The 12363-nt window shown below is 36.4% G+C and overlaps 1 pseudogene across 1 annotated transcript; it reads left to right on the top strand.

Moving 5' to 3' along the window:
- Window positions 1-6446: 6446 nt before the first annotated feature.
- On the top strand, window positions 6447-11346 carry LOC143597456 (ABC transporter B family member 20-like; annotated as a pseudogene). The gene is made up of 10 exons (XR_013146912.1): window positions 6447-6796; window positions 6892-6946; window positions 7067-7242; window positions 7308-7508; window positions 7584-7843; window positions 7924-8234; window positions 8464-8687; window positions 8751-9091; window positions 9177-9211; window positions 9278-11346. The product of XR_013146912.1 is annotated as an ABC transporter B family member 20-like (transcript).
- The last annotated feature ends 1017 nt before the right edge of the window (window positions 11347-12363 follow it).

Raw genomic sequence — 12363 nt, 5'->3', positions numbered from 1 at the left:
AATCACACAGTGTATCTCACGTCATAGACTCATATTCACTCTAGAACTTTCAAGGAATTTGAATAATGTATGAACGATGGGGTTTGAGTACTTCTATCCCAAATTTTTGTCATGCAAGATGACAGGAGAGTCGGTAAATCTTGGTTCACTTATGGCTTATTACAAATAACTCGATTTCTAATCATATGCAGGGGCCGGCCCAAGTGTATTGTTGGGCCAAGCAAAGGCTTGAGGCCCCATAAGTATAAAGGCCTCTAATTTTCCAAAAAAAAAAATTATTATAAGAGGCTTTTACAATCCACGCTGGGCAATTTCGAAAGGGCAGGAGAGAAATTTTTTAAGGGAACTCAATTATTACTCAGTTTAACTATATTGACTTTTGGGCTTGGTAATTACTCTTATCACCTTTTAATATGTTATTTGCCAATTTTAACACCAAAATTTTCCATAATTAGTAATTGCTACCCAATTTATAATCTGTGAGTTGTATTTGTTTCTTAGAGTCTTAGTTAAACATTACACATTAAAACTATTAGTTGAATGCTTAAATATTATTACTAACAATTGAATGCCAAATCGAAAGCGAAAAAAGCGAATTTTGTGTAAACATTGTTCGGTAATAGCCTCAAAAGGGGTTGCCACCGTCCTTACATGCCTACCTCGCCCACTTAATAGCCACTACTAACGTCGATAATCCCTCTTGTGATTAGAATGAAAACTACCCTCCATGTGATCAAAAGTCTCAAAAAAAGCCCTAGTTATAGAAAAAAAAGATACCTTTAAAAATATCTACCAACTATAAATGTGTTAGTTTATAGTTGTCATTCTCTACCCAAGGTAAAGGAGGAGAGTTTATACATAGAAATAAGTTTTTGAAAAAGCCCCCAACTTGATAGTTAGCTTGAGGCCTCCTAAAACCTTAGACCGCCACTGATCATATGATACACACAAGTGTTGTTTACGACGTGAGATCAAAGGTGATAGAATTTATTTTTCTCCAAGTAATGAAAAGTTGAAGTAAAATGAAGGAAAAAGTGAAAATACAAAGGAAGACAAAAATAAGAGTTATGAGAATGATTTGTGGCAAAATAAATAAACAAATAAATAACTCTAAAAAAATTATAAAAAAAAACAATAAAAAATCATAACTCAAAAAACATAAAAAAAGCAAAATTTTTAAAAAACTAAAATGTTTCCCCATCTTTCGAGTTAAAAAAAAGATGAAAAAGGCACAATGATGAAAAAAAAATACAATAATAAATAAAAAAAGACACAATAGATCGCAAAATATAATACAATGTCAAAAAAATTATAATATAATATTAAGTAATATAACACAATATCAAGTAAATAAAATACAATGTCAAGAAAAAAACACAATCAACAACGAAAAAAAATGATAAGCCACAATGATTTTTTCCTAACACTTTTTTTAGAATAAGGAAGAATTGGGGGTGGGGGGATTCTTATTTTTTTACTTGTTTTATATATATTTTTTTAATTTTGTGTGATTACTTTTTTAGAGTGAAGTGTGGTTTTCGTCCCCGTGGTTTGTCCAAATCTGCGGTTTTAGTCCAGTAGTTTCAAATTTGCGATTTTTATCCATATGGTTTCATTTCACCTGCAATTAAACCCGAATTCATTAACCCCGTTGAGTCTGGTCGTTAAACTCATCAGCGTGCCCCTCACGCGATGGACATTTTTGTCCTTTTTCTCCCTTAATAAACCCAATTGTAACGCAAGCCCCTCTCACGTGAGGGGCTGCGGTGTATTTGGGAAAAAAAGGACAAAACTGCCCCTCACGTGAAGGGTACGCTGATGGGTTTAACGACAAAACTTAACGGGGTTAGTGAATGCGGGTTTAATTGCAGGTGAAATGAAACCACAGGGACAAAAATCGCAAATTTGAAACTACTGGACTAAAACCGCAGATTTGGACAAACAACATGGATGAAAACTACAGTTTACTCTTTTTTATTATTACTTTTATAAGAGGGGTTTTTTTTGTCAAAAATCATTTTTATCCTTCCCATATTTGTTTCACTTTCTAAAATAGCCTGACTCTTAAAACAAACGGGTGTTAATTGCATATTAAATTAAAATTATGTGTTGAGGCCGATCGAAACCTAAATGGGCTAAGAGTCAAGAGACCAAAATGGTAAATCAAAAGTAGGAATCATAGCTCGTAACTAAAAATTGTTATCACCAAATCGGACAATGAAAATATATTAATTAATGAATAAATGAAACAAATGCCTAGACGTGTTTTTAATAGTAAAATTTCTTTTAGTAAAGTAATTTAAAAAAATGTAAAAATTCCACCCGGACAGTAATATAATCGATTCAGAATAACCTACTATAAGATAAAATGTATTTAACGGAACAAACAGAAAACCCAAATAGATTACAGAGTATTATTTTATAAAATGTGTTACCAAGGTAAAACATAATTATTTCATTTTTAAGACCATGTGTAATGTGTAGTCATAAAGCCTCACCTATGGGGTTATGCGTTATATGACGGACAGTTAGAGTTATGTTTTTTACAAAAACAGTGTGTAATCATAACTCTTCACCCACAGGCTCAGTCACTATTTTTTTTTTGTTTTTCTTAAATAATAATTCATTTAAATAATTATATTTATTACAATTTTAAAGATAGTTATGCATTCATTAAATATAAAATTATAAAACTACATTAAAATTAAAAGAATACATTAAACTCACAAATAAAAACTAAATTAAAATAAACAAAATGGCAAAACTCATCCTTTATGTTTGCACGTTTTTTCAGTAGTCGTCCTTTAGCAAACTTAATGATAGAAAACATCCTTTATGTTCAATAAACCTTGCACGGTTCGTCTTTTTCACTAACAAGGGTTAGTTTTTCTCATTAAATCCAGTCATGTGCACCTCATGTGAGGTCAATTTAGTCTTTTTAATAAAATAAAAAATATATTAAAAATATCAGTGGGCACTAAACTAACTAATAATAATAAAATAATATATGCTGCATAACATCATCCCTACTGCACCACTCGTCCCCGACCGGCAACCGTCAACATCTCGAACAACCACTACCATCGCCTAAACTACCACCACACCGTGCACTCCCTATCTCTCTACACTACCACCACCACACCACCAATCCACCATACCCTAATAGCTACAGACCACCACCATCAATCAACTATACCCCCTCTGTTCACCTCGCCGGAACCCTAGAAATGGCCGGAATTGCACAAATTAGCCCGAAAACACCTTGAAACGATAATATAGGCTTTACAATTACCGTTGTCATAGATGAATAATGGAGCTCCGATTTTCTATTTCACGCAAAATCGAACTTGTCGGACATTAATAAAACCATAGAAAATCAAATACCTACCAGAAAATTTTGAGGTTTCGTCTTACCATATCTGAACTTTCTGGTTAAGGATGCCAACAAAGGTGGAGTGTTTATAGTTAATGTATACGCGGTGGTTGCATGTGGTGGGGGATTGGTGTATACGCGGTGGTTGCAGGTAGTGTCGGTCCGGCGATGTGGTGGTGGTGGTGGTCCAGGGCTGAAGTGGCGTCATGTGTTAGTGAAGGCGGCATGTGGTGGGTAATGCCGTGGTGGTGGCGACGACAAGTAGTAAGTGGTGCCGTGGTGGTGGCGGCATGTCTGCACAACTACCCTTGGAGGAGAGGGATAGAAAGGGAATAGAGAGAGAAAGAAGAGAGAGAGAGAGTGTGTGTGTTGTATATAATTTTTATATTTTTAATTTTAATTATTAAATATACTATAAAATTACAAAGCTACCCTCATGTGCACCGCACATGACCAAATTTAACGAGAAAAGTTAATTGGGTTAGTGCCAAAGGACATAATCTGAAAGAGCTTTCAAGCATAAAGGATGTCTTTTTTCATTAAGTTTGCTAAAAGATGTCCATTGAAAAAACATGCAAACATAAAGTATGTCTTTTGCCATTTTGTCATTAAAATAAAAGATACATTAAATTAAAAAAAATACAACAATAAATAATAATATGACTACATGTTGTATTTTTCAAAAATTTTCGCTTGCCGAATTGCTTTTAAAGATTGGACTCTCGGGTCGTCTTTGGATAACTCCTTTGTTAAAACCTCGATGTCGTGATCTAATTCATTCCTTTTAAGTACTTCGACGGCTTCCAAATTTACTTAAAGACGTTTAGCTCCAAGTTCTTGTATATCTTTGAGTCGAATGTTTATATCTTTGAAATGACTTTCCATTTCGGCATTCGTACCCGTTGCCGACGACGACGCGACCCCTTTTCCCTTTCCCTTGCTTCTTCTACCCCCGATCGAGGCATCTTGGTAATATCCGCATAGGGATTCCCTACTTCATTAACGCTTAAGTTGAAGTTTCGAGCGTCGGAACGGGGCGTTTATGGATCAACCGAAAACTATGTTTTAAACCTTTTTTTAGGCTGATCACTTTCGGTGTCGACCTCCATAACCGGGCCCCATTTTGGGTGAAACCTCAGGTATTGTTTCCAAATGCCAAAGTAATTAAAGCTCCCCGAGACCTTAAGTTGATACTCTGTGAACACCATTTCCATGATTTCCGCTTCAGAGACACCGCTACTCCACGTTCGAGTCATCTGAGAGTGAATCGTATGGAAAGCCGTGCATTTGGTGTTTAAATCGTTCCATTTCGAGAGTAAGGAATCTTTTTCTCGACGCGAGTCCCCGCCAAGTTCGTGGAACAACTCTTTAATTTTGTTCCAAAATACGCCCGATGCTTGAAAGTTCGCTAAAAATAATAAAAACATTACAAGTTTAATGTTTGATCTAAAAAATTTAAAAAATATATATTTTTTAAAAACTTACCGCACTCGAGATCTTCCGATATCACGCACCAAGCACGAGAACATAGTTCACACTCGTCGATAGTCCACGGTATAGTGTTCTTTTTAGCTCGAGGTTCGCCGGCGGGTTTCTTTACGTGTTTTCTCGGACGTCCACGTTGGCTCGAATCGCCGCGAGTCTTCGGGACGGGTTGTGGCTTTGGGTTTAATTGTGTCTCCGGCACTGTCTCGTCGTCGGGTTGGGAACCCGAACTGACCATCATGTTTTGTGGTTGGGTTTTGGAAACCGGGCACCGTTTTTGGGATCCGGAACTTAGATATTGCATGTACGCGGCCATATGCGCTTCGAACGGATACGAGGATTGAGGGATGAGGACTGTTGGCATCGGGATGGTAGATGGGTTCGGTTGTGGATTTTGGTTGTTTGCGTTGCCTTGACGGGCATATTGACCGAAACCGAGAACATTTTGGTTGTTAAACGGAAACATTTTGGTAGTAGTAGAATTGTGTAAAAAATCTGATAGAGAAATAGTAGAATTGTGTAAAAAATGAGGTTTGGGTTTGTTTTTATAGTATACTTGTGTTAATATTTAAAAAAGTTTTTTTTATTCAAATGGCTATCCTCCAACGGATATATTTTTTGAAAAATGAGCCACAAGCTGCGTTATCCATGAAACGCCGGACTAAAAAAACACCCCAAAACAGGGGGGGTGTTCCTGCCGTTATAGCCCATATCATGGCCATTAAGCCGCCGTTACGGAAGGCCTAAGAGTTGGTGTTATGTGGTGTTGTCCCTGCCACGTCATCCATATTTCTTCCACCAAACAATTTCACATGGTGAAGAACAGGGTGTCAAAGGGGCAAGGGCAGGGCTCCCCTTAGCATGTTTATGATAGAAACGGGCTCAACAGGGTGGAGGTCGTAATCAAATTCAAACAATCACATTCATTCACACATCTTTTTATATTAAAAAACATTAAATTATAATTATATGTTAGTTAAAATCATTACATGTTTGAGATAGAAACGTTGGTGAAAAACTCAATACTTACATGACAGTGAGATGACTTAATATTTTCTATGTTTTAATTAAACCACTACACAAAAAGTTGATTTAGGGATTTCATTTTAACTTTCAAGCCAATCTTGTTGTGCAATGTGCAATGTTAAGGGGAAAATACAATGTTTGCCTGAATTTTATTGTGATAAATACGCAAACAAATTCCAACCATCATGTATAAGAATTAAAAATTAAATATTAGTTTTTTAATGGAAAGGAAACACAATGTTTGCCTGTTTATATTATTGTGATGGAATAAAAACGAAAACAAAGTCCAAAAAATATGTATAAAAAATGAAAAACTAACCGTTTGTTTCCTCAGGTTTAACGCTAACGCTAGACCACACTGGCGGGAACACATAAACAGACAAATATGAGAATCAACAACCCATGCCAAATTACAATCAAACTGTCAAGTCAACCTTTTGATTCTTGGCTTAACATTTTATACCTCATAACCTCTAATTACTTCTTCTTATAAACATTCACATTTCACATTAATCAATAATCATACTAAATTCTAAAATTAAGCTTTCCGTCACAATGATGCTTGAAATCGGGTGGGCTCCGCGGCACAGCGTGGGTCCTCTGACGCCAGTGTCCGAGAACTCCGAGGTTCTGGACTCTCCAGGCTCATACTTCGGCGGAACCACCAGTTGCCAGAATAGTATAGAAGAGACTGATAATGTCGATGAGGAAGTGATTACACCCTCGGCAGTGCCGTTTATGGCCTTGTTTAATTGCGCATATGTGTTTGACTATATTCTTATGGTGGCCGGGTCGTTGGGTGCGGTGGTTCATGGTGCATCGCTTGCGGTTTATTTACATTTATTCGGAAAGATTATTCATTTATTGAGCTTCCATAGGAATGAAGATGAACTGTTCAATCATTTTACTCAGGTATCCTTCAAACACATATTTATGTGATTTATTGTAGGTTTATTTTAAAGACTTTCTAACATAATGTTATTGTTGTTTTCTATTTTAATTTGCAGTATGCTTTGTATATTGTGTATATAGGCTTGACTGTTTTTGCTGCTGGATGGATTGGTAAGATAGAAACTAGTTATAAATCAATTTGGAGCAGATAATATGTTTACAGATTTAATTTTTTTTTAAATTAATTATGCTGTTATGCATTGATGTCTTCTTGTATATTTAACCTAGCAGAAGTTTGGTGTTGGATTCTAACGGCTGAAAGACAAGCTGCTGTAATAAGAACAAAGTATGTTCAAGTAATATTAAACCAAAACATGAACTTTTTTGATACATATGGAAACAATGGGGACATAATGAATCAAGTTTTGACTGATGCTCAAGTAATTCAATGGGCTCTTGCTGAAAAGGTATATATATATATTTACATTTTGTATTTGCTTATATTTTTCCTAATGAATCTTTATATTGACAGGTTCGAAATTACATTCACAATATTGCAGCATGTTTGGGTGGGCTTGTCGTCGCATTTACAAACTGTTGGCAGATTGCATTTGTAGCATTAGCAACAGGTCCAATAGTTTTTGCTGTGGGTGGGATTGCAAATTTTTTCCTTCATAAGTTTGAGGAAAACCTTCAAGATGCGTATGTTCATGCTGCAAATGTTGCTGAAGAGGTGTGCTATTCACATATCTTAGGGGGTCTTAAAGTTGATTTTATATTTGTTGAATAAAACATGTTTTTTTTGCAGGCGCTATCAAACATTCGGACACTGTATGCATTCACAAATGAAGCATTGGCCAAACATTCGTATGCATCTTCTCTTCACGAGACATTAAAATACGGTATCACAATAAGCCTTGTTCAAGGACTTGGAGTTGGATTCACATATGGATTTGGAATGTGTTCTTGTGCTTTGCAACTTTTGGTAGGAAGGTTTTTAGTTACAAGTGGGAAATCCAGTGGTGCTGAAATCTTGACTGCCATTTTTGCTATAGTTTTAAGTGGCCTGTAAGCATCTTTTCCCTTTTAACTTCTTTACACTAAGGACTTATAGTTATTGCCACTTTTTTATTAACATTATCTTGTAGTGGGTTGAATCAGGCTTCTACGAACGCATACTCATTTGAGCAAGGTCGCATAGCTGCATACAGACTTTATGAGGTTATAAGACACTCTGGTTTGGCTGATAATTCAGATGGAGATACTTTAGTTTCTGTGCAAGGAAAGATTGAGTTTCACAATGTTTTCTTCAGTTATCCCTCTTGTCCTGCAATTCCTATCTTAAGTGGATTTTACCTTACTGTCCCTGCTAAAAAAACCGTGGCACTTGTGGGAAGAAGTGGATCAGGAAAAAGTAGCTTGACTCACCTCCTGGAACGCCATTACGATCCTAATCTCGGTAAGATTATTCAACGACTATTATCTTTTTTTGTTTATTAAAAGTGTTACTGACTTACTGGATAAAATGGTAACCAAAGTTAGCCTGTTTCTGTTTCGCGTAACCAACTTTATTTATTGACTTTCAAAAGTTTTCACTTTTGGTTACCAGAAACAAAAACCGAACCATAGTTTGTTACCTTTTTATGGAACAACCATTGTTTATAATCTTAATGTTTGTCATGGAGAAGGAGAGGTTCTTTTGGATGGAGTAAATACTAAAAGCCTGAAGCTAGAATGGTTGAGACACCAAATAGGGCTTGTAACACAAGAACCTGCTCTAGCATGTTTAAGCATATCCGATAACATTGCTTATGGACGTCCCAACGTAACTTTGGATCAGATTCAGGAGGCTGCTAAAATAGCAAATGTGCATGCATTCATAAGCTCTCTTGAAAAAGGATACGATACTAAGGTATGCATACATAATTTTAGTTTGTCCAGAAACCATCATTTTCTTACACTTCTTTTTTAATAGGTGGATAAAGTTGATTTAGCATTGACAGACGAACATAGGATAAGGATTTCAATCGCTAGAGCAGTTCTTCTAAACCCTTCAATTCTGTTGCTTGATGAAGTTACCAGCAAACTTGATTTGGAAGCAGAAAATGCTGTTCATGAGACCTTACGAATGATTACACTCGGGAGATCAACTATAATGATCACTAGGAAAATAAATCTTGTGAAAGATGCTGATTTCATTGCTGTGATGGAGGGTGGTCAATGCGTTGAAATGGGTACACATGATGAACTGATTGGCTCACACGGGTTGTATTCGGAGCTTCTTAGATGTGAAGAAGTAGTCAAACTTCCAGAAAGGCACATTACTTTACTTTTCCTTTTGTTTGTGTGTATGCACGTATGTATGCTTATGATGGTTATATGAATTTGTGATATATTTCAGGTTACCAAGTAAGAATGAAAATGACAATGCATCAGGTGAGGGTATTGAAATGAGATCTAATTCAGACCATAAATGTAAAGGTGCATATTCTAGTAATCGAGTTGGTGATGTGGCTAGGTTATTGGAGAAATACAACAGTAAACATCAGAGTTTGCCATCTTTAGGGAGACTTGTGAAGCTAAGTTTACCAGACTGGCTGTATGCGGTTTTGGGAAGCGTTGGGGCTTCCATCTTTGGATCTTTGAGACCAATCCTTGCCTATGTTGTCGGGCTGATAATGACCGCATATTACAAACCCAACGCACATCGTTTTGATGTTGACAAATGGTGCTTGATAATTGTGTGCATGGCTTTTATTGTTTTAGTAGCCACAGTGTTACAACACTTCTACTTTGGAATCATGGGAGAAAAATTGACAGAGAGAATAAGAAGAATGATGTTCTCGGCCATGCTTGAGAGTGAAGTAGGATGGTTTGATAAAGACGAAAACAAAAGTGATAATTTGCTGTCGTGGTTAGCAAACGATGCTGCATATGTGCGTGTAGCTTTTAGCGACTACATATGCATTCTTATCCAAGATTTTTGTGCTGCTTTTGCTGCTATAGTTATTGGATTATCTCTAGAATGGAGGTTGGCTTTGGTGGCTATGATGATCATACCATTTGTTACTGTCTCCACAACTGCACAGGTTCTTGTCTGTTAACAGTTTATCTTCTTTTATACATACAGTGATTTAATGCATAAAAGAATGTTGATTATGAATATTATCTTTATTCAGAGAAGGGGATTTTCTAGCTTTTCAAAGGGCATTGAGGAGCTTCACAAGAAGGCATCTGTATGTCTCGAAGATATGGTAAAAAACATCACTATTGTTATGGCATATTGTGCTGGAAACAATGTGTCACAACTCTACAAACAATATCTCAAAATGGTTTACAAACAAACTTTACTTCAAGGGATGTTAATTGGATTCGTGTTCGGTTTTTCAAGATTTCTCTTTTTCGCTTGTAACGGTGTTCTACTTTACTACACTGCTATTTCTGTAAGAAATGGCTATATCGACCTTCCAACAGCCCTTAGAGAATACATGGTCTTCACTTTTGTTACCTTCGCACTGGTGGAACCGTTTGGGATCATGACACCTAACACAGACAAAAGACGAAAAGATCTAGTCCCGGTTTTTGATATTATCGATCATGTTTCCGAGATTAACCATGATGACTCTACTGCTCTTAAACCTGTTAACCCATATGGAACAATCGAATTTAAAAATGTCAACTTTTATTACCCGAAAAGTCCAGAAATCATGGTGTTGAGAGATTTCTCCGTTAAAGTTGATGGTGGACACACAGTGGGTATAGTCGGGGTCTCCGGTTCTGGGAAAAGTACTTTACTTTCTTTAATATTAAGGTTTTATGATCCGGTTTTGGGGCAGATACTTTTAGATGGAAAAGATTTAAAACTTTTTAATCTAAGATGGTTAAGAAACCAGCTCGGTTTGGTCCAACAAGAACCTGTAATATTTTCAACAACCATTAGAGAAAACATTGTTTACGCGAGACATAACGCAAGTGAGACTGAGATAAAAGAAGCAGCCAGAATCGCAAACGCGCATCATTTTATTAGCAGTTTGCCTAAAGGGTATGACACGAAAGTGGGTCCAGGTGGGGTGGAGTTAACACCTGGACAGAAACTTAGAGTGGCTATTGCTCGAGTCGTGCTGAAAAACGCACCCATTTTGTTGCTGGATGAGGCGGACAGTGGAGTTGAACACGAGTCAAGACGTGTGGTGCAGGAGGCGCTTGATAGACTATTAATTGGCAGCAAAACAACGATTTTGGTTGCACGTAGAGAGTCGATGATGAGACGAGTTGATAAAATATTGGTTGTGAATGGAGGCCAGATTGTAGAAAGTGGGACTCATGATTCTCTTGTGGCAATTAAGGATGGTGTTTATGCGAAGCTGACGCAGCCTCGTTTTGTAAAAGGACTAAGGCCTCATTTTCTTGGTTTTACAAAGTAAGTTTTGTGTTTCTGTTATGCAAATATATATTTGGTTTTGTAAATCCTCATGTACATCAGATCTGCACAAAGAGGTTGCAAAAGCTCACAATATATAAAATGATTCTTTTTATTGTTAGCTGTTGGTTGTTATAAAATGCTGTTTAAGTTGTTTGTTTACTAAGCAATCCTTGCCTGGTTTTCGTTTTCTGAGTGCTCCCGTTCATGAACAGTCCAAAAACACAGGACAACATATAATGAATGTCGAATATCGATTTAATAAAATATTAGGTGATATATGTCTTGATATATAGTATTAGGCTATGTTTGACCATCTATTATAGGCTATTAGGTTATATGTGTTAATGTCACATTTTCCCCATATCATTATCGATCATACGCTATGTTTGATCAACACTTACTGACCATGGTTGATCTAATGTGACATATTGTCACACCCCGACTTAGGGCCTAGGCGTGTGACAACAAGTTGGTACCTGTTTTGTAAATATATCAGAGTTTAGGGGTTAATTTTAGCGGAAGACTTTAGGTTGAATATATTATTAATTTACATTGAAAATTTACTCGGGAGTTATATATCTGAGTATTGGTTTACAAAAGATATGTTTTCATATTACAAGGATTTTATATAAAAAACGGAGCCATCTTGTACGCGCTTCTATCTTCATTAAGACTCCAATCCTTGTTAATGTTACTTTTGCTTAATTACCTGCAATGGGTTGGAAAAATACGTCAGCTATATGCTGGTGAACACTTATGACTCAATAAAACATTTGAATGACAATATAATACAAATATAGTTTTCTCTACAAGCTCAGCAGAAGCATTTCTACTTCTGGTCTATGTACCACTGCTCTACACACACAATTGTTCCCGAGCCACGTAGCCCTTTCCGGGAGACTAGTTATGACCATTAGCCCGCGACCACGTAGTCTTAGAATGATTAGGCTGAACGGTTATGTTTGGATCCAGACACATGTGTATTCGGTCTGAGTTGACTTTATTTTCTACTTTGTATTATAAAGTTTTAGAGATTTCATGATCTCATGTAGACATTGATTGACTCACTAAGACAAACACCCGTTCGTCTCATTGAGTATAATATGTTTTGACTGATTAAAAAGGTTGTTAAGCTATGAGTATAATATGTTTTGACATAAGTAGG

This window comes from Bidens hawaiensis, unplaced genomic scaffold, assembly GCF_021521415.1.
Source record: "Bidens hawaiensis isolate Kalapana, Puna unplaced genomic scaffold, B.hawaiensis_p1.1 tig00048322_1, whole genome shotgun sequence".
In the NCBI taxonomy this organism is placed as follows: Eukaryota; Viridiplantae; Streptophyta; class Magnoliopsida; order Asterales; family Asteraceae; genus Bidens; species Bidens hawaiensis.
The sequence above is the reverse complement of the archived record's forward strand: the minus strand, read 5'-3'. Positions and strand labels throughout refer to the sequence as shown.